Genomic DNA, 21298 nt, shown 5'->3' with positions numbered 1-21298 from the left:
TAAAAACTAGACAGAATCATTCTCAGAAACTACTATGTGATGTGTGCATTCAGCTCACAGAGTTTAACCTTTCTGTTCATACAGCAGTTTGGAAACACTCTGTTTGTAAAGTCTGCAAGTGGATATTTGACCTCTTTGAGGACTTCGTTGGAAACGGGATTTCTTCATATAATGCTAGACAGAAGAATTTTCAGTAACTTCTTGGTGTTGTGTGTATTCAGCTCACAGAGTTGAACCTTTCTTTGGACAGAGCAGATTTGAAACTCTCTTTTTGGGGAAATTGCAATTGGAGATTTCAAACGATTTGAGGCCAATGTTAGAAAAGGAAATATCTTCGTATAAAAACTAGACAGAATCATTCTCAGAAACAACTTTGTGATGTGTGCGTTCAGCTCACAGAGTTTAACTTTTCTGTTCATAGAGCAGTTTGGAAACACTCAGTTTCTAAAGTCTACAAATGGATATTTGCACCACTTTGAGGCCTTCGTTGGAAACGGGATTTCTTCATATAATGCTAGACAGAGGAATTCTCAGTAACTTCTTTGTGTTGTGTGTATTCAACTCACAGATTTGAACCTTTCCTTACACACTGCAGGTTTGAAACTGAATTTTTCTGGAATTTGGAATTTGAGATTTCAAGCGATTTGAGGCCAATGTGAGAAAAGGAAATATCTTGGTATAAAAACTAGACAGAATGATTCTCAGAAACTACTATGTGATGTGTGCATTCAGCTCACAGATTTTAACCTTTCTGTTCATACAGCAGTTTGGAAACACTCTGTTTGTAAAGTCTGCAAGTGGATATTTGGACCTCTTTGAGGACTTCGTTGGAAACGGGATTTCTTCATATAATGCTAGACAGAAGAATTTTCAGAAACTTCTTTGTGTTGTGTGTATTCAGCTCACAGAGTTGAACCTTTCTTTGGACAGAGCAGATTTGAAACTCTTTTTTTGGGGAAATTGCAATTGGAGATTTCAAGCGATTTTAGGTCAATGTGAGAAAAGGAAATGTCTTCGTATAAAAACTAGACAGAACCATTCTCAGAAACTACTATGTGATGTGTGCATTCAGCTCACAGATTTTAACCTTTCTGTTCATACAGCAGTTTGGAAACACTCTGTTTGTAAAGTCTGCAAGTGGATATTTGGACCTCTTTGAGGACTTCGTTGGAAACGGGATTTCTTCATATAATGCTAGACAGAAGAATTTTCAGTAACTTCTTTGTGTTGTGTGTATTCAGCTCACAGAGTTGAACCTTTCTTTGGACAGAGCAGATTTGAAACTCTCTTTTTCTGGAATTTGAAATTGGAGATTTTAAGCGATTTTAGGCCAATGTTAGAAAAGGAAATATCTTCGTATAAAAACTAGACAGAATCATTCTCAGAAACAACTTTGTGATGTGTGCGTTCAGCTCAGAGAGTTTAAGTTTTCTGTTCATAGAGCAGTTTGGAAACACTCTGTTTCTAAAGTCTACAAGTGGATATTTGCACCACTTTGAGGCCTTCGTTGGAAACGGGATTTCTTCATATAATGCTAGACAGAGGAATTCTCAGTAACTTCTTTGTGTTGTGTGTATTCAACTCACAGATTTGAACCTTTCCTTACACACTGCAGGTTTGAAACTGAATTTTTCTGGAATTTGGAATTTGAGATTTCAAGCGATTTGAGGCCAATGTGAGAAAAGGAAATATCTTGGTATAAAAACTAGACAGAATGATTCTCAGAAACTACTATGTGATGTGTGCATTCAGCTCACAGATTTTAACCTTTCTGTTCATACAGCAGTTTGGAAACACTCTGTTTGTAAAGTCTGCAAGTGGATATTTGGACCTCTTTGAGGACTTCGTTGGAAACGGGATTTCTTCATATAATGCTAGACAGAAGAATTTTCAGTAACTTCTTTGTGTTGTGTGTATTCAGCTCACAGAGTTGAACCTTTCTTTGGACAGAGCAGATTTGAAACTCTCTTTTTGGGGAAATTGCAATTGGAGATTTCAAGCGATTTTAGGCCAATGTGAGAAAAGGAAATATCTTCGTATAAAAACTAGACAGAATCATTCTCAGAAACTACTATGTGATGTGTGCATTCAGCTCACAGATTTTAACCTTTCTGTTCATACAGCAGTTTGGAAACACTCTGTTTGTAAAGTCTGCAAGTGGATATTTGGACCTCTTTGAGGACTTCGTTGGAAACGGGATTTCTTCATATAATGCTAGACAGAAGAATTTTCAGTAACTTCTTTGTGTTGTGTGTATTCAGCTCACAGAGTTGAACCTTTCTTTGGACAGAGCAGATTTGAAACTCTCTTTTTCTGGAATTTGAAATTGGAGATTTTAAGCGATTTTAGGCCAATGTTAGAAAAGGAAATATCTTCGTATAAAAACTAGACAGAATCATTCTCAGAAACAACTTTGTGATGTGTGCGTTCAGCTCAGAGAGTTTAAGTTTTCTGTTCATAGAGCAGTTTGGAAACACTCTGTTTCTAAAGTCTACAAGTGGATATTTGCACCACTTTGAGGCCTTCGTTGGAAACGGGATTTCTTCATATAATGCTAGACAGAGGAATTCTCAGTAACTTCTTTGTGTTGTGTGAATTCAACTCACAGATTTGAACCTTTCCTTACACACTGCAGGTTTGAAACTGTCTTTTTCTGGAATTTGGAATTTGAGATTTCAAGCGATTTGAGGCCAATGTGAGAAAAGGAAATATCTTCGTATAAAAACTAGACAGAATCATTCTCAGAAACTACTATGTGATGTGTGCATTCAGCTCACAGAGTTTAACCTTTCTGTTCATACAGCAGTTTGGAAACACTCTGTTTGTAAAGTCTGCAAGTGGATATTTGGAACTCTTTGAGGCCTTCGTTGGAAACGGGATTTCTTCATATAATGCTAGACAGAAGAATTTTCAGTAACTTCTTTGTGTTGTGTGTATTCAGCTCACAGAGTTGAACCTTTCTTTGGACAGAGCAGATTTGAAACTCTCTTATTGTGGAAATTGCAATTGGAGATTTCAAGCGATTTGAGGCCAATGTGAGAAAAGGAAATATCTTCGTATAAAAACTAGACAGAATCATTCTCAGAAACAACTTTGTGATGTGTGCGTTCAGCTCACAGAGTTTAACTTTTCTGTTCATAGAGCAGTTTGGAAACACTCTGTTTCTAAAGTCTACAAGTGGATATTTGCACCACTTTGAGGCCTTCGTTGGAAACGGGATTTCTTCATATAATGCTAGACAGAAGAATTCTCAGTAACTTCTTTGTGTTGTGTGTATTCAGCTCACAGAGTTGAACCTTTCTTTGGACAGAGCAGATTTGAAACTCTCTTTTTGGGGAAATTGCAATTGGAGATTTCAAGCGATTTTAGGCCAATGTTAGAAAAGGAAATATCTTCGTATAAAAACTAGACAGAATCATTCTCAGAAACTACTATGTGATGTGTGCATTCAGCTCACAGAGTTTAACCTTTCTGTTCATACAGCAGTTTGGAAACACTCTGTTTGTAAAGTCTGCAAGTGGATATTTGGATCTCTTTGAGGCCTTCGTTGGAAACGGGAATTCTTCATATAATGCTAGACAGAAGAATTTTCAGTAACTTCTTTGTGTTGTGTGTATTCAGCTCACAGAGTTGAACATTTCTTTGGACAGAGCAGATTTGAAACTCTCTTTTTGTGGAATTTGAAATTGGAGATTTCAAGCGATTTGAGGACAATGTTAGAAAAGGAAATATCTTCGTATAGAAACTAGACAGAATCATTCTCAGAAACTACTATGTGATGTGTGTATTCAGCTCACAGAGTTTAACCTTTCTGTTCATAGAGCAGTTTGGAAACACTCTGTTTGTAAAGTCTGCAAGGGGATATTTGGACCTCTTTGAGGATTTCGTTGGAAACGGGATTTCTTTATATAATGCTAGACAGAAGAATTTTGAGTAACTTCTTTGTGTTGTGTGTATTCAGCTCACAGAGTTGAACCTTTCTTGGGACAGAGCAGATTTGAAACTCTCTTTTTGTGGAAATTGCAATTGGAGATTTCAAGCGATTTGAGGCCAATGTGAGAAAAGGAAATATCTTGGTATAAAAACTAGACAGAATCATTCTCAGAAACTACTATGTGATGTGTGCATTCAGCTCACAGAGTTTAACCTTTCTGTTCATACAGCAGTTTGGAAACACTCTGTATGTAAAGTCTGCAAGTGGATATTTGGACCTCTTTGAGGACTTCGTTGGAAACGGGATTTCTTCATATAATGCTAGACAGAAGAATTTTCAGTAACTTCTTTGTGTTGTGTGTATTCAGCTCACAGAGTTGAACCTTTCTTTGGACAGAGCAGATTTGAAACTCTCTTTTTGGGGAAATTGCAATTGGAGATTTCAAGCGATTTTAGGCCAATGTTAGAAAAGGAAATATCTTCGTATAAAAACTAGACAGAATCATTCTCAGAAACTACTATGTGATGTGTGCATTCAGCTCACAGAGTTTAACCTTTCTGTTCATACAGCAGTTTGGAAACACTCTGTTTGTAAAGTCTGCAAGTGGATATTTGGAACTCTTTGAGGCCTTCATTGGAAACGGGATTTCTTCATATAATGCTAGACAGAAGAATTTTCAGTAACTTCTTTGTGTTGTGTGTATTCAGCTCACAGAGTTGAACATTTCTTTGGACAGAGCAGATTTGAAACTCTCTTTTTGTGGAATTTGAAATTGGAGATTTCAAGCGATTTGAGGCCAATGTTAGAAAAGGAAATATCTTCGTATAGAAACTAGACAGAATCATTCTCAGAAACTACTATGTGATGTGTGCATTCAGCTCACAGAGTTTAACCTTTCTGTTCATAGAGCAGTTTGGAAACACTCTGTTTGTAAAGTCTGCAAGGGGATATTTGGACCTCTTTGAGGATTTCGTTGGAAACGGGATTTCTTTATATAATGCTAGACAGAAGAATTTTGAGTAACTTCTTTGTGTTGTGTGTATTCAGCTCACAGAGTTGAACCTTTCTTTGGACAGAGCAGATTTGAAACTCTCTTTTTGTGGAAATTGCAATTGGAGATTTCAAGCGATTTGAGGCCAATGTGAGAAAAGGAAATATCTTGGTATAAAAACTAGACAGAATCATTCTCAGAAACTACTATGTGATGTGTGCATTCAGCTCACAGAGTTTAACCTTTCTGTTCATACAGCAGTTTGGAAACACTCTGTTTGTAAAGTCTGCAAGTGGATATTTGGACCTCTTTGAGGACTTCGTTGGAAACGGGATTTCTTCATATAATGCTAGACAGAAGAATTTTCAGTAACTTCTTTGTGTTGTGTGTATTCAGCTCACAGAGTTGAACCTTTCTTTGGACAGAGCAGATTTGAAACTCTCTTTTTCTGGAATTTGAAATTGGAGATTTCAAGCGATTTGAGGCCAATGTTAGAAAACGAAATATCTTGGTATAAAAACTAGACAGAATCATTCTCAGAAACAACTTTGTGATGTGTGCGTTCAGCTCACAGAGTTTAACCTTTCTGTTCATAGAGCAGTTTGGAAACACTCTGTTTGTAAAGTCTGCAAGGGGATATTTGGACCTCTTTGGGGACTTCGTTGGAAACGGGATTTCTTCATATAATGCTAGACAGAAGAATTTTGAGTAACTTCTTTGTGTTGTGTGTATTCAGCTCACAGAGTTGAACCTTTCTTTGGACAGAGCAGATTTGAAACTCTCTTTTTGTGGAAATTGCAATTGGAGATTTCAAGCGATTTGAGGCCAATGTGAGAAAAGGAGATATCTTGGTATAAAAACTAGACAGAATCATTCTCAGAAACTACTATGTGATGTGTGCATTCAGCTCACAGAGTTTAACCTTTCTGTTCATACAGCAGTTTGGAAACACTCTGTTTGTAAAGTCTGCAAGTGGATATTTGACCTCTTTGAGGACTTCGTTGGAAACGGGATTTCTTCATATAATGCTAGACAGAAGAATTTTCAGTAACTTCTTTGTGTTGTGTGTATTCAGCTCACAGAGTTGAACCTTTCTTTGGACAGAGCAGATTTGAAACTCTCTTTTTGGGGAAATTGCAATTGGAGATTTCAAGCGATTTGAGGCCAATGTTAGAAAAGGAAATATCTTCGTATAAAAACTAGACAGAATCATTCTCAGAAACAACTTTGTGATGTGTGCGTTCAGCTCACAGAGTTTAACTTTTCTGTTCATAGAGCAGTTTGGAAACACTCAGTTTCTAAAGTCTACAAATGGATATTTGCACCACTTTGAGGCCTTCGTTGGAAACGGGATTTCTTCATATAATGCTAGACAGAGGAATTCTCAGTAACTTCTTTGTGTTGTGTGTATTCAACTCACAGATTTGAACCTTTCCTTACACACTGCAGGTTTGAAACTGAATTTTTCTGGAATTTGGAATTTGAGATTTCAAGCGATTTGAGGCCAATGTGAGAAAAGGAAATATCTTGGTATAAAAACTAGACAGAATGATTCTCAGAAACTACTATGTGATGTGTGCATTCAGCTCACAGATTTTAACCTTTCTGTTCATACAGCAGTTTGGAAACACTCTGTTTGTAAAGTCTGCAAGTGGATATTTGGACCTCTTTGAGGACTTCGTTGGAAACGGGATTTCTTCATATAATGCTAGACAGAAGAATTTTCAGTAACTTCTTTGTGTTGTGTGTATTCAGCTCACAGAGTTGAACCTTTCTTTGGACAGAGCAGATTTGAAACTCTCTTTTTGGGGAAATTGCAATTGGAGATTTCAAGCGATTTTAGGCCAATGTGAGAAAAGGAAATATCTTCGTATAAAAACTAGACAGAATCATTCTCAGAAACTACTATGTGATGTGTGCATTCAGCTCACAGATTTTAACCTTTCTGTTCATACAGCAGTTTGGAAACACTCTGTTTGTAAAGTCTGCAAGTGGATATTTGGACCTCTTTGAGGACTTCGTTGGAAACGGGATTTCTTCATATAATGCTAGACAGAAGAATTTTCAGTAACTTCTTTGTGTTGTGTGTATTCAGCTCACAGAGTTGAACCTTTCTTTGGACAGAGCAGATTTGAAACTCTCTTTTTGTGGAATTTGAAATTGGAGATTTTAAGCGATTTTAGGCCAATGTTAGAAAAGGAAATATCTTCGTATAAAAACTAGACAGAATCATTCTCAGAAACAACTTTGTGATGTGTGCGTTCAGCTCAGAGAGTTTAAGTTTTCTGTTCATAGAGCAGTTTGGAAACACTCTGTTTCTAAAGTCTACAAGTGGATATTTGCACCACTTTGAGGCCTTCGTTGGAAACGGGATTTCTTCATATAATGCTAGACAGAGGAATTCTCAGTAACTTCTTTGTGTTGTATGAATTCAACTCACAGATTTGAACCTTTCCTTACACACTGCAGGTTTGAAACTGTCTTTTTCTGGAATTTGGAATTTGAGATTTCAAGCGATTTGAGGCCAATGTGAGAAAAGGAAATATCTTCGTATAAAAACTAGACAGAATCATTCTCAGAAACTACTATGTGATGTGTGCATTCAGCTCACAGAGTTTAACCTTTCTGTTCATACAGCAGTTTGGAAACACTCTGTTTGTAAAGTCTGCAAGTGGATATTTGGAACTCTTTGAGGCCTTCGTTGGAAACGGGATTTCTTCATATAATGCTAGACAGAAGAATTTTCAGTAACTTCTTTGTGTTGTGTGTATTCAGCTCACAGAGTTGAACCTTTCTTTGGACAGAGCAGATTTGAAACTCTCTTATTGTGGAAATTGCAATTGGAGATTTCAAGCGATTTTAGGCCAATATTAGAAAACGAAATATCTTGGTATAAAAACTAGACAGAATCATTCTCAGAAACAACTTTGTGATGTGTGCGTTCAGCTCACAGAGTTTAACTTTTCTGTTCATAGAGCAGTTTGGAAACACTCTGTTTCTAAAGTCTACAAGTGGATATTTGCACCACTTTGAGGCCTTCGTTGGAAACGGGATTTCTTCATATAATGCTAGACAGAAGAATTCTCAGTAACTTCTTTGTGTTGTGTGTATTCAGCTCACAGAGTTGAACCTTTCTTTGGACAGAGCAGATTTGAAACTCTCTTTTTGGGGAAATTGCAATTGGAGATTTCAAGCGATTTTAGGCCAATGTTAGAAAAGGAAATATCTTCGTATAAAAACTAGACAGAATCATTCTCAGAAACTACTATGTGATGTGTGCATTCAGCTCACAGAGTTTAACCTTTCTGTTCATACAGCAGTTTGGAAACACTCTGTTTGTAAAGTCTGCAAGTGGATATTTGGATCTCTTTGAGGCCTTCGTTGGAAACGGGAATTCTTCATATAATGCTAGACAGAAGAATTTTCAGTAACTTCTTTGTGTTGTGTGTATTCAGCTCACAGAGTTGAACATTTCTTTGGACAGAGCAGATTTGAAACTCTCTTTTTGTGGAATTTGAAATTGGAGATTTCAAGCGATTTGAGGACAATGTTAGAAAAGGAAATATCTTCGTATAGAAACTAGACAGAATCATTCTCAGAAACTACTATGTGATGTGTGTATTCAGCTCACAGAGTTTAACCTTTCTGTTCATAGAGCAGTTTGGAAACACTCTGTTTGTAAAGTCTGCAAGGGGATATTTGGACCTCTTTGAGGATTTCGTTGGAAACGGGATTTCTTTATATAATGCTAGACAGAAGAATTTTGAGTAACTTCTTTGTGTTGTGTGTATTCAGCTCACAGAGTTGAACCTTTCTTGGGACAGAGCAGATTTGAAACTCTCTTTTTGTGGAAATTGCAATTGGAGATTTCAAGCGATTTGAGGCCAATGTGAGAAAAGGAAATATCTTGGTATAAAAACTAGACAGAATCATTCTCAGAAACTACTATGTGATGTGTGCATTCAGCTCACAGAGTTTAACCTTTCTGTTCATACAGCAGTTTGGAAACACTCTGTTTGTAAAGTCTGCAAGTGGATATTTGGAACTCTTTGAGGCCTTCATTGGAAACGGGATTTCTTCATATAATGCTAGACAGAAGAATTTTCAGTAACTTCTTTGTGTTGTGTGTATTCAGCTCACAGAGTTGAACATTTCTTTGGACAGAGCAGATTTGAAACTCTCTTTTTGTGGAATTTGAAATTGGAGATTTCAAGCGATTTGAGGCCAATGTTAGAAAAGGAAATATCTTCGTATAGAAACTATGCAGAATCATTCTCAGAAACTACTATGTGATGTGTGCATTCAGCTCACAGAGTTTAACCTTTCTGTTCATAGAGCAGTTTGGAAACACTCTGTTTGTAAAGTCTGCAAGGGGATATTTGGACCTCTTTGAGGATTTCGTTGGAAACGGGATTTCTTTATATAATGCTAGACAGAAGAATTTTGAGTAACTTCTTTGTGTTGTGTGTATTCAGCTCACAGAGTTGAACCTTTCTTTGGACAGAGCAGATTTGAAACTCTCTTTTTGTGGAAATTGCAATTGGAGATTTCAAGCGATTTGAGGCCAATGTGAGAAAAGGAAATATCTTGGTATAAAAACTAGACAGAATCATTCTCAGAAACTACTATGTGATGTGTGCATTCAGCTCACAGAGTTTAACCTTTCTGTTCATACAGCAGTTTGGAAACACTCTGTTTGTAAAGTCTGCAAGTGGATATTTGGACCTCTTTGAGGACTTCGTTGGAAACGGGATTTCTTCATATAATGCTAGACAGAAGAATTTTCAGAAACTTCTTTGTGTTGTGTGTATTCAGCTCACAGAGTTGAACCTTTCTTTGGACAGAGCAGATTTGAAACTCTCTTTTTGGGGAAATTGCAATTGGAGATTTCAAGCGATTTTAGGCCAATGTTAGAAAAGGAAATATCTTCGTATAAAAACTAGACAGAATCATTCTCAGAAACTACTATGTGATGTGTGCATTCAGCTCACAGAGTTTAACCTTTCTGTTCATACAGCAGTTTGGAAACACTCTGTTTGTAAATTCTGCAAGTGGATATTAGGAACTCTTTGAGGCCTTCGTTGGAAACGGGATTTCTTCATATAATGCTAGACAGAAGAGTTTTCAGTAACTTCTTTGTGTTGTGTGTATTCAGCTCACAGAGTTGAACCTTTCTTTGGACAGAGCAGATTTGAAACTCTCTTTTTGTGGAAATTGCAATTGGAGATTTCAAGCGATTTGAGGCCAATGTGAGAAAAGGAAATATCTTGGTATAAAAACTAGACAGAATCATTCTCAGAAACTACTATGTGATGTGTGCATTCTGCTCACAGAGTTTAACCTTTCTGTTCATACAGCAGTTTGGAAACACTCTGTTTGTAAAGTCTGCAAGTGGATATTTGGACCTCTTTGAGGACTTCGTTGGAAACGGGATTTCTTCATATAATGCTAGACAGAAGAATTTTCAGTAACTTCTTTGTGTTGTGTGTATTCAGCTCACAGAGTTGAACCTTTCTTTGGACAGAGCAGATTTGAAACTCTCTTTTTGGGTAAATTGCAATTGGAGATTTCAAGCGATTTTAGGCCAATGTTAGAAAAGGAAATATCTTCGTATAAAAACTAGACAGAATCATTCTCAGAAACTACTATGTGATGTGTGCATTCAGCTCACAGAGTTTAACCTTTCTGTTCATACAGCAGTTTGGAAACACTCTGTTTGTAAAGTCTGCAAGTGGATATTTGGAACTCTTTGAGGCCTTCGTTGGAAACGGGATTTCTTCATATAATGCTAGACAGAAGAATTCTCAGTAACTTCTTTGTGTTGTGTGTATTCAGCTCACAGAGTTGAACCTTTCTTTGGACAGAGCAGATTTGAAACTCTCTTTTTCTGGAATTTGAAATTGGAGATTTCAAGCGATATGAGGCCAATGTTAGAAAAGGAAATATCTTGGTATAAAAACTAGACAGAATCATTCTCAGAAACTACTATGTGATGTGTGCATTCAGCTCTCAGAGTTTAACCTTTCTGTTCATACAGCAGTTTGGAAACACTCTGTTTGTAAAGTCTGCAAGTGGATATTTGGACCTCTTTGAGGATTTCGTTGGAAACGGGATTTCTTCATATAATGCTAGACAGAAGAATTTTCAGTAACTTCTTTGTGTTGTGTGTATTCAGCTCACAGAGTTGAACCGTTCTTTGGACAGAGCAGATTTGAAACTCTCTTTTTGGGGAAATTGCAATTGGAGATTTCAAGCGATTTTAGGCCAATGTTAGAAAAGGAAATATCTTCGTATAAAAACTAGACAGAATCATTCTCAGAAACTACTATGTGATGTGTGCATTCAGCTCACAGAGTTTAACCTTTCTGTTCATACAGCAGTTTGGAAACACTCTGTTTGTAAAGTCTGCAAGTGGATATTTGGAACTCTTTGAGGACTTCGTTGGAAACGGGATTTCTTCACATAATGCTAGACAGAAGAATTTTCAGTAACTTCTTTGTGTTGTGTGTATTCAGCTCACAGAGTTGAACCTTTCTTTGGACAGAGCAGATTTGAAACTCTCTTTTTGTGGAAATTGCAATTGGAGATTTCAAGCGATTTTAGGCCAATGTTAGAAAACGAAATATCTTGGTATAAAAACTAGACAGAATCATTGTCAGAAACAACTTTGTGATGTGTTCGTTCAGCTCACAGAGTTTAACTTTTCTGTTCATAGAGCAGTTTGGAAACACTCTGTTTCTAAAGTCTGCAAGGGGATATTTGGACCTGTTTGAGGATTTCGTTGGAAACGGGATTTCTTTATATAATGCTAGACAGAAGAATTTTGAGTAACTTCTTTGTGTTGTGTGTATTCAGCTCACAGAGTTGAACCTTTCTTTGGACAGAGCAGATTTGAAACTCTCTTTTTGTGGAAATTGCAATTGGAGATTTCAAGCGATTTGAGGCCAATGTGAGAAAAGGAAATATCTTCGTATAAAAACTAGACAGAATCATTCTCAGAAACTACTATGTGATGTGTGCATTCAGCTCACAGAGTTTAACCTATCTGTTCATACAGCAGTTTGGAAACACTCTGTTTGTAAAGTCTGCAAGTGGATATTTGGACCTCTTTGAGGACTTCGTTGGAAACGGGATTTCTTCACATAATGCTAGACAGAAGAATTTTCAGTAACTTCTTTGTGTTGTGTGTATTCAGCTCACAGAGTTGAACCTTTCTTTGGACAGAGCAGATTTGAAACTCTCTTTTTGGGGAAATTGCAATTGGAGATTTCAAGCGATTTTAGGCCAATGTTAGAAAAGGAAATATCTTCGTATAAAAACTAGACAGAATCATTCTCAGAAACTACTATGTGATGTGTGCATTCAGCTCACAGAGTTTAACCTTTCTGTTCATACAGCAGTTTGGAAACACTCTGTTTGTAAAGTCTGCAAGTGGATATTTGGAACTCTTTGAGGCCTTCGTTGGAAACGGGATTTCTTCATATAATGCTAGACAGAAGAGTTTTCAGTAACTTCTTTGTGTTGTGTGTATTCAGCTCACAGAGTTGAACCTTTCTTTGGACAGAGCAGATTTGAAACTCTCTTTTTGTGGAAATTGCAATTGGAGATTTCAAGCGATTTGAGGCCAATGTGAGAAAAGGAAATATCTTGGTATAAAAACTAGACAGAATCATTCTCAGAAACTACTATGTGATGTGTGCATTCAGCTCACAGAGTTTAACCTTTCTGTTCATACAGCAGTTTGGAAACACTCTGTTTGTAAAGTCTGCAAGTGGATATTTGGACCTCTTTGAGGACTTCGTTGGAAACGGGATTTCTTCATATAATGCTAGACAGAAGAATTTTCAGTAACTTCTTTGTGTTGTGTGTATTCAGCTCACAGAGTTGAACCTTTCTTTGGACAGAGCAGATTTGAAACTCTCTTTTTGGGGAAATTGCAATTGGAGATTTCAAGCGATTTTAGGCCAATGTTAGAAAAGGAAATATCTTCGTATAAAAACTAGACAGAATCATTCTCAGAAACTACTATGTGATGTGTGCATTCAGCTCACAGAGTTTAACCTTTCTGTTCATACAGCAGTTTGGAAACACTCTGTTTGTAAAGTCTGCAAGTGGATATTTGGAACTCTTTGAGGCCTTCGTTGGAAACGGGATTTCTTCATATAATGCTAGACAGAAGAATTCTCAGTAACTTCTTTGTGTTGTGTGTATTCAGCTCACAGAGTTGAACCTTTCTTTGGACAGAGCAGATTTGAAACTCTCTTTTTCTGGAATTTGAAATTGGAGATTTCAAGCGATATGAGGCCAATGTTAGAAAAGGAAATATCTTGGTATAAAAACTAGACAGAATCATTCTCAGAAACTACTATGTGATGTGTGCATTCAGCTCACAGAGTTTAACCTTTCTGTTCATACAGCAGTTTGGAAACACTCTGTTTGTAAAGTCTGCAAGTGGATATTTGGACCTCTTTGAGGATTTCGTTGGAAACGGGATTTCTTCATATAATGGTAGACAGAAGAATTTTCAGTAACTTCTTTGTGTTGTGTGCATTCAGCTCACAGAGTTGAACCGTTCTTTGGACAGAGCAGATTTGAAACTCTCTTTTTGGGGAAATTGCAATTGGAGATTTCAAGCGATTTTAGGCCAATGTTAGAAAAGGAAATATCTTCGTATAAAAACTAGACAGAATCATTCTCAGAAACTACTATGTGATGTGTGCATTCAGCTCACAGAGTTTAACCTTTCTGTTCATAAAGCAGTTTGGAAACACTCTGTTTGTAAAGTCTGCAAGTGGATATTTGGAACTCTTTGAGGACTTCGTTGGAAACGGGATTTCTTCACATAATGCTAGACAGAAGAATTTTCAGTAACTTCTTTGTGTTGTGTGTATTCAGCTCACAGAGTTGAACCTTTCTTTGGACAGAGCAGATTTGAAACTCTCTTTTTGTGGAAATTGCAATTGGAGATTTCAAGCGATTTTAGGCCAATGTTAGAAAACGAAATATCTTGGTATAAAAACTAGACAGAATCATTGTCAGAAACAACTTTGTGATGTGTGCGTTCAGCTCACAGAGTTTAACTTTTCTGTTCATAGAGCAGTTTGGAAACACTCTGTTTCTAAAGTCTACATGTGGATATTTGCTCCACTTTGAGGCCTTCGTTGGAAACGGGATTTCTTCATATAATGCTAGACAGAAGAATTCTCAGTAACTTCTTTGTGTTGTGTGTATTCAACTCACAGATTTGAACCTTTCCTTACACACTGCAGGTTTGAAACTGTCTTTTTCTGGAATTTGGAATTTGAGATTTCAAGCGATTTGAGGACAATGTTAGAAAAGGAAATATCTTCGTATAGAAACTAGACAGAATCATTCTCAGAAACTACTATGTGATGTGTGCATTCAGCTCACAGAGTTTAACCTTTCTGTTCATACAGCAGTTTGGAAACACTCTGTTTGTAAAGTCTGCAAGTGGATATTTGGAACTCTTTGAGGCCTTCGTTGGAAACGGGATTTCTTCATATAATGCTAGACAGAAGAGTTTTCAGTAACTTCTTTGTGTTGTGTGTATTCAGCTCACAGAGTTGAACCGTTCTTTGGACAGAGCAGATTTGAAACTCTCTTTTTGGGGAAATTGCAATTGGAGATTTCAAGCGATTTTAGGCCAATGTTAGAAAAGGAAATATGTTCGTATAAAAACTAGACAGAATCATTCTCAGAAACTACTATGTGATGTGTGCATTCAGCTCACAGAGTTTAACCTTTCTGTTCATACAGCAGTTTGGAAACACTCTGTTTGTAAAGTCTGCAAGTGGATATTTGGAACTCTTTGAGGACTTCGTTGGAAACGGGATTTCTTCACATAATGCTAGACAGAAGAATTTTCAGTAACTTCTTTGTGTTGTGTGTATTCAGCTCACAGAGTTGAACCTTTCTTTGGACAGAGCAGATTTGAAACTCTCTTTTTGTGGAAATTGCAATTGGAGATTTCAAGCGATTTTAGGCCAATGTTAGAAAACGAAATATCTTGGTATAAAAACTAGACAGAATCATTGTCAGAAACAACTTTGTGATGTGTGCGTTCAGCTCACAGAGTTTAACTTTTCTGTTCATAGAGCAGTTTGGAAACACTCTGTTTCTAAAGTCTACATGTGGATATTTGCTCCACTTTGAGGCCTTCGTTGGAAACGGGATTTCTTCATATAATGCTAGACAGAAGAATTCTCAGTAACTTCTTTGTGTTGTGTGTATTCAACTCACAGATTTGAACCTTTCCTTACACACTGCAGGTTTGAAACTGTCTTTTTCTGGAATTTGGAATTTGAGATTTCAAGCGATTTGAGGACAATGTTAGAAAAGGAAATATCTTCGTATAGAAACTAGACAGAATCATTCTCAGAAACTACTATGTGATGTGTGCATTCAGCTCACAGAGTTTAACCTTTCTGTTCATAGAGCAGTTTGGAAACACTCTGTTTGTAAAGTCTGCAAGGGGATATTTGGACCTCTTTGAGGATTTCGTTGGAAACGGGATTTCTTTATATAATGCTAGACAGAAGAATTTTGAGTAACTTCTTTGTGTTGTGTGTATTCAGCTCACAGAGTTGAACCTTTCTTTGGACAGAGCAGATTTGAAACTCTCTTTTTGTGGAAATTGCAATTGGAGATTTCAAGCGATTTGAGGCCAATGTGAGAAAAGGAAATATCTTGGTATAAAAACTAGACAGAATCATTCTCAGAAACTACTATGTGATGTGTGCATTCAGCTCACAGAGTTTAACCTTTCTGTTCATACAGCAGTTTGGAAACACTCTGTTTGTAAAGTCTGCAAGTGGATATTTGGACCTCTTTGAGGACTTCGTTGGAAACGGGATTTCTTCATATAATGCTAGACAGAAGAATTTTCAGTAACTTCTTTGTGTTGTGTGTATTCAGCTCACAGAGTTGAACCTTTCTTTGGACAGAGCAGATTTGAAACTCTCTTTTTGGGGAAATTGCAATTGGAGATTTCAAGCGATTTTAGGCCAATGTTAGAAAAGGAAATATCTTCGTATAAAAACTAGACAGAATCATTCTCAGAAACAACTTTGTGATGTGTGCGTTCAGCTCACAGAGTTTAACTTTTCTGTTCATAGAGCAGTTTGGAAACACTCTGTTTCTAAAGTCTACAAATGGATATTTGCACCACTTTGAGGCCTTCGTTGGAAACGGGATTTCTTCATATAATGCTAGACAGAGGAATTCTCAGTAACTTCTTTGTGTTGTGTGTATTCAACTCACAGATTTGAACCTTTCCTTACACACTGCAGGTTTGAAACTGAATTTTTCTGGAATTTGGAATTTGAGATTTCAAGCGATTTGAGGCCAATGTGAGAAAAGGAAATATCTTGGTATATTCAGCTCACAGAGTTGAACCTTTCTTTGGACAGAGCAGATTTGAAACTCTCTTTTTGTGGAAATTGCAATTGGAGATTTCAAGCGATTTTAGGCCAATGTTAGAAAACGAAATATCTTGGTATAAAAACTAGACAGAATCATTCTCAGAAACAACTTTGTGATGTGTGCGTTCAGCTCACAGAGTTTAACTTTTCTGTTCATAGAGCAGTTTGGAAACACTCTGTTTCTAAAGTCTACATGTGGATATTTGCTCCACTTTGAGGTCTTCGTTGGAAACGGGATTTCTTCATATAATGCTACACAGAAGAATTCTCAGTAACTTCTTTGTGTTGTGTGTATTCAACTCACAGATTTGAACCTTTCCTTACACACTGCAGGTTTGAAACTGTCTTTTTCTGGAATTTGGAATTTGAGATTTCAAGCGATTTGAGGACAATGTTAGAAAAGGAAATATCTTCGTATAGAAACTAGACAGAATCATTCTCAGAAACTACTATGTGATGTGTGCATTCAGCTCACAGAGTTTAACCTTTCTGTTCATAGAGCAGTTTGGAAACACTCTGTTTGTAAATTCTGCAAGGGGATATTTGGACCCCTTTGAGGATTTCGTTGGAAACGGGATTTCTTTATATAATGCTAGACAGAAGAATTTTGAGTAACTTCTTTGTGTTGTGTGTATTCAGCTCACAGAGTTGAACCTTTCTTTGGACAGAGCAGATTTGAAACTCTCTTTTTGTGGAAATTGCAATTGGAGATTTCAAGCGATTTGAGGCCAATGTGAGAAAAGGAAATATCTTGGTATAAAAACTAGACAGCATCATTCTCAGAAACTACTATGTGATGTGTGCATTCAGCTCACAGAGTTTAACCTTTCTGTTCATACAGCAGTTTGGAAACACTCTGTTTGTAAAGTCTGCAAGTGGATATTTGACCTCTTTGAGGACTTCGTTGGAAACGGGATTCCTTCATATAATGCTAGACAGAAGAATTTTCAGTAACTTCTTTGTGTTGTGTGTATTCAGCTCACAGAGTTGAACCTTTCTTTGGACAGAGCAGATTTGAAACTCTCTTTTTGGGGAAATTGCAATTGGAGATTTCAAGCGATTTAAGCAAATGTTAGAAAAGGAAATATCTTCGTATAAAAACTAGACAGAATCATTCTCAGAAACAACTTTGTGATGTGTGCGTTCAGCTCACAGAGTTTAACTTTTCTGTTCATAGAGCAATTTGGAAACACTCTGTTTCTAAAGTCTACAAATGGATATTTGCACCACTTTGAGGCCTTCGTTGGAAACGGGATTTCTTCATATAATGCTAGACAGAGGAATTCTCAGTAACTTCTTTGTGTTGTGTGTATTCAACTCACAGATTTGAACCTTTCCTTACACACTGCAGGTTTCAAACTGAATTTTTCTGGAATTTGGAATTTGAGATTTCAAGCGATTTGAGGCCAATGTGAGAAAAGGAAATATCTTGGTATATTCAGCTCACAGAGTTGAACCTTTCTTTGGACAGAGCAGATTTGAAACTCTCTTTTTGTGGAAATTGCAATTGGAGATTTCAAGCGATTTTAGGCCAATGTTAGAAAACGAAATATCTTGGTATAAAAACTAGACAGAATCATTCTCAGAAACAACTTTGTGATGTGTGCGTTCAGCTCACAGAGTTTAACTTTTCTGTTCATAGAGCAGTTTGGAAACACTCTGTTTCTAAAGTCTACATGTGGATATTTGCTCCACTTTGAGGCCTTCGTTGGAAACGGGATTTCTTCATATAATGCTAGACAGAAGAATTCTCAGTAACTTCTTTGTGTTGTGTGTATTCAACTCACAGATTTGAACCTTTCCTTACACACTGCAGGTTTGAAACTGTCTTTTTCTGGAATTTGGAATTTGAGATTTCAAGCGATTTGAGGACAATGTTAGAAAAGGAAATATCTTCGTATAGAAACTAGACAGAATCATTCTCAGAAACTACTATGTGATGTGTGCATTCAGCTCACAGAGTTTAACCTTTCTGTTCATAGAGCAGTTTGGAAACACTCTGTTTGTAAATTCTGCAAGGGGATATTTGGACCCCTTTGAGGATTTCGTTGGAAACGGCATTTCTTTATATAATGCTAGACAGAAGAATTTTGAGTAACTTCTTTGTGTTGTGTGTATTCAGCTCACAGAGTTGAACCTTTCTTTGGACAGAGCAGATTTGAAACTCTCTTTTTGTGGAAATTGCAATTGGAGATTTCAAGCGATTTGAGGCCAATGTGAGAAAAGGAAATATCTTGGTATAAAAACTAGACAGCATCATTCTCAGAAACTACTATGTGATGTGTGCATTCAGCTCACAGAGTTTAACCTTTCTGTTCATACAGCAGTTTGGAAACACTCTGTTTGTAAAGTCTGCAAGTGGATATTTGACCTCTTTGAGGACTTCGTTGGAAACGGGATTTCTTCATATAATGCTAGACAGAAGAATTTTCAGTAACTTCTTTGTGTTGTGTGTATTCAGCTCACAGAGTTGAACCTTTCTTTGGACAGAGCAGATTTGAAACTCTCTTTTTGGGGAAATTGCAATTGGAGATTTCAAGCGATTTGAGGCCAATGTTAGAAAAGGAAATATCTTCGTATAAAAACTAGACAGAATCATTCTCAGAAACAACTTTGTGATGTGTGCGTTCAGCTCACAGAGTTTAACTTTTCTGTTCATAGAGCAGTTTGGAAACACTCTGTTTCTAAAGTCTACAAATGGATATTTGCACCACTTTGAGGCCTTCGTTGGAAACGGGATTTCTTCATATAATGCTAGACAGAGGAATTCTCAGTAACTTCTTTGTGTTGTGTGTATTCAACTCACAGATTTGAACCTTTCCTTACACACTGCAGGTTTGAAACTGAATTTTTCTGGAATTTGGAATTTGAGATTTCAAGCGATTTGAGGCCAATGTGAGAAAAGGAAATATCTTGGTATAAAAACTAGACAGAATGATTCTCAGAAACTACTATGTGATGTGTGCATTCAGCTCACAGATTTTAACCTTTCTGTTCATACAGCAGTTTGGAAACAGTCTGTTTGTAAAGTCTGCAAGTGGATATTTGGACCTCTTTGAGGACTTCGTTGGAAACGGGATTTCTTCATATAATGCTAGACAGAAGAATTTTCAGTAACTTCTTTGTGTTGTGTGTATTCAGCTCACAGAGTTGAACCTTTCTTTGGACAGAGCAGATTTGAAACTCTCTTTTTGGGGAAATTGCAATTGGAGATTTCAAGCGATTTTAGGCCAATGTGAGAAAAGGAAATATCTTCGTATAAAAACTAGACAGAATCATTCTCAGAAACTACTATGTGATGTGTGCATTCAGCTCACGGATTTTAACCTTTCTGTTCATACAGCAGTTTGGAAACACTCTGTTTGTAAAGTCTGCAAGTGGATATTTGGACCTCTTTGAGGACTTCGTTGGAAACGGGATTTCTTCATATAATGCTTGACAGAAGAATTTTCAGTAACTTCTTTGTGTTGTGTGTATTCAGCTCACAGAGTTGAACCGTTCTTTGGACAGAGCAGATTTGAAACTCTCTTTTTGGGGAAATTGCAATTGGAGATTTCAAGCGATTTTAGGCCAATGTGAGAAAAGGAAATATCTTCGTATAAAAACTAGACAGAATCATTCTCAGAAACTATTATGTGATGTGTGCATTCAGCTCACAGAGTTTAACATTTCTGTTCATACAGCAGTTTGGAAACACTCTGTTTGTAAAGTCTGCAAGTGGATATTTGGACCTCTTTGAGGACTTCGTTGGAAACGGGATTTCTTCATATAATGCTAGACAGAAGAATTTTCAGTAACTTCTTTGTGTTGTGTGTATTCAGCTCACAGAGTTGAACCTTTCTTTGGACAGAGCAGATTTGAAACTCTCTTTTTGTGGAAATTGCAATTGGAGATTTCAAGCGACTTTAGGCCAATGTTAGAAAAGGAAATATCTTCGTATAAAAACTAGACAGAATCATTCTCAGAAACTACTATGTGATGTGTGCATTCAGCTCACAGAGTTTAACCTTTCTGTTCATACAGCAGTTTGGAAACACTCTGTTTGTAAAGTCTGCAAGTGGATATTTTGAACTCTTTGAGGCCTTCGTTGGAAACGGGATTTCTTCATATAATGCTAGACAGAAGAATTTTCAGTAACTTCTTTGTGTTGTGTGTATTCAGCTCACAGAACTGAACCTTTCTTTGGACAGAGCAGATTTGAAACTCTCTTTTTGTGGAAATTGCAATTGGAGATTTCAAGCGATTTTAGGCCAATGTTAGAAAACGAAATATCTTGGTATAAATCTAGACAGAATCACTCTCAGAAACAACTTTGTGATGTGTGCGTTCAGCTCACAGAGTTTAACTTTTCTGTTTATAGAGCAGTTTGGAAACACTCTGTTTCTAAAGTCTACAAGTGGATATTTGCTCCACTTTGAGGCCTTCGTTGGAAACGGGATTTCTTCATATAATGCTAGACAGAAGAATTCTCGGTAACTTCTTTGTGTTGTGTGTATTCAACTCACAGATTTGAACCTTTCCTTACACACTGCAGGTTTGAAACTGTCTTTTTCTGGAATTTGGAATTTGAGATTTCAAGCGATTTGAGGCCAATGTGAGAAAAGGAAATATCTTGGTATAAAAACTAGACAGAATGATTCTCAGAAACTACTATGTGATGTGTGCATTCAGCTCACAGATTTTAACCTTTCTGTTCATAGAGCAGTTTGGAAACACTCTGTTTGTAAAGTCTGCAAGTGGATATTTGGACCTCTTTGAGGACTTCGTTGGAAACGGGATTTCTTCATATAATGCTAGATAGAAGAATTTTCAGTAACTTCTTTGTGTTGTGTGTATTCAGCTCACAGAGTTGAACCTTTCTTTGGACAGAGCAGATTTGAAACTCTCTTTTTGGGGAAATTGCAATTGGAGATTTCAAGCGATTTTAGGCCA

This window comes from Pan troglodytes, chromosome 15, assembly GCF_028858775.2.
Source record: "Pan troglodytes isolate AG18354 chromosome 15, NHGRI_mPanTro3-v2.0_pri, whole genome shotgun sequence".
NCBI classification, from domain to species: domain Eukaryota; kingdom Metazoa; phylum Chordata; class Mammalia; order Primates; family Hominidae; genus Pan; species Pan troglodytes.
The sequence above is the reverse complement of the archived record's forward strand: the minus strand, read 5'-3'. Positions refer to the sequence as shown.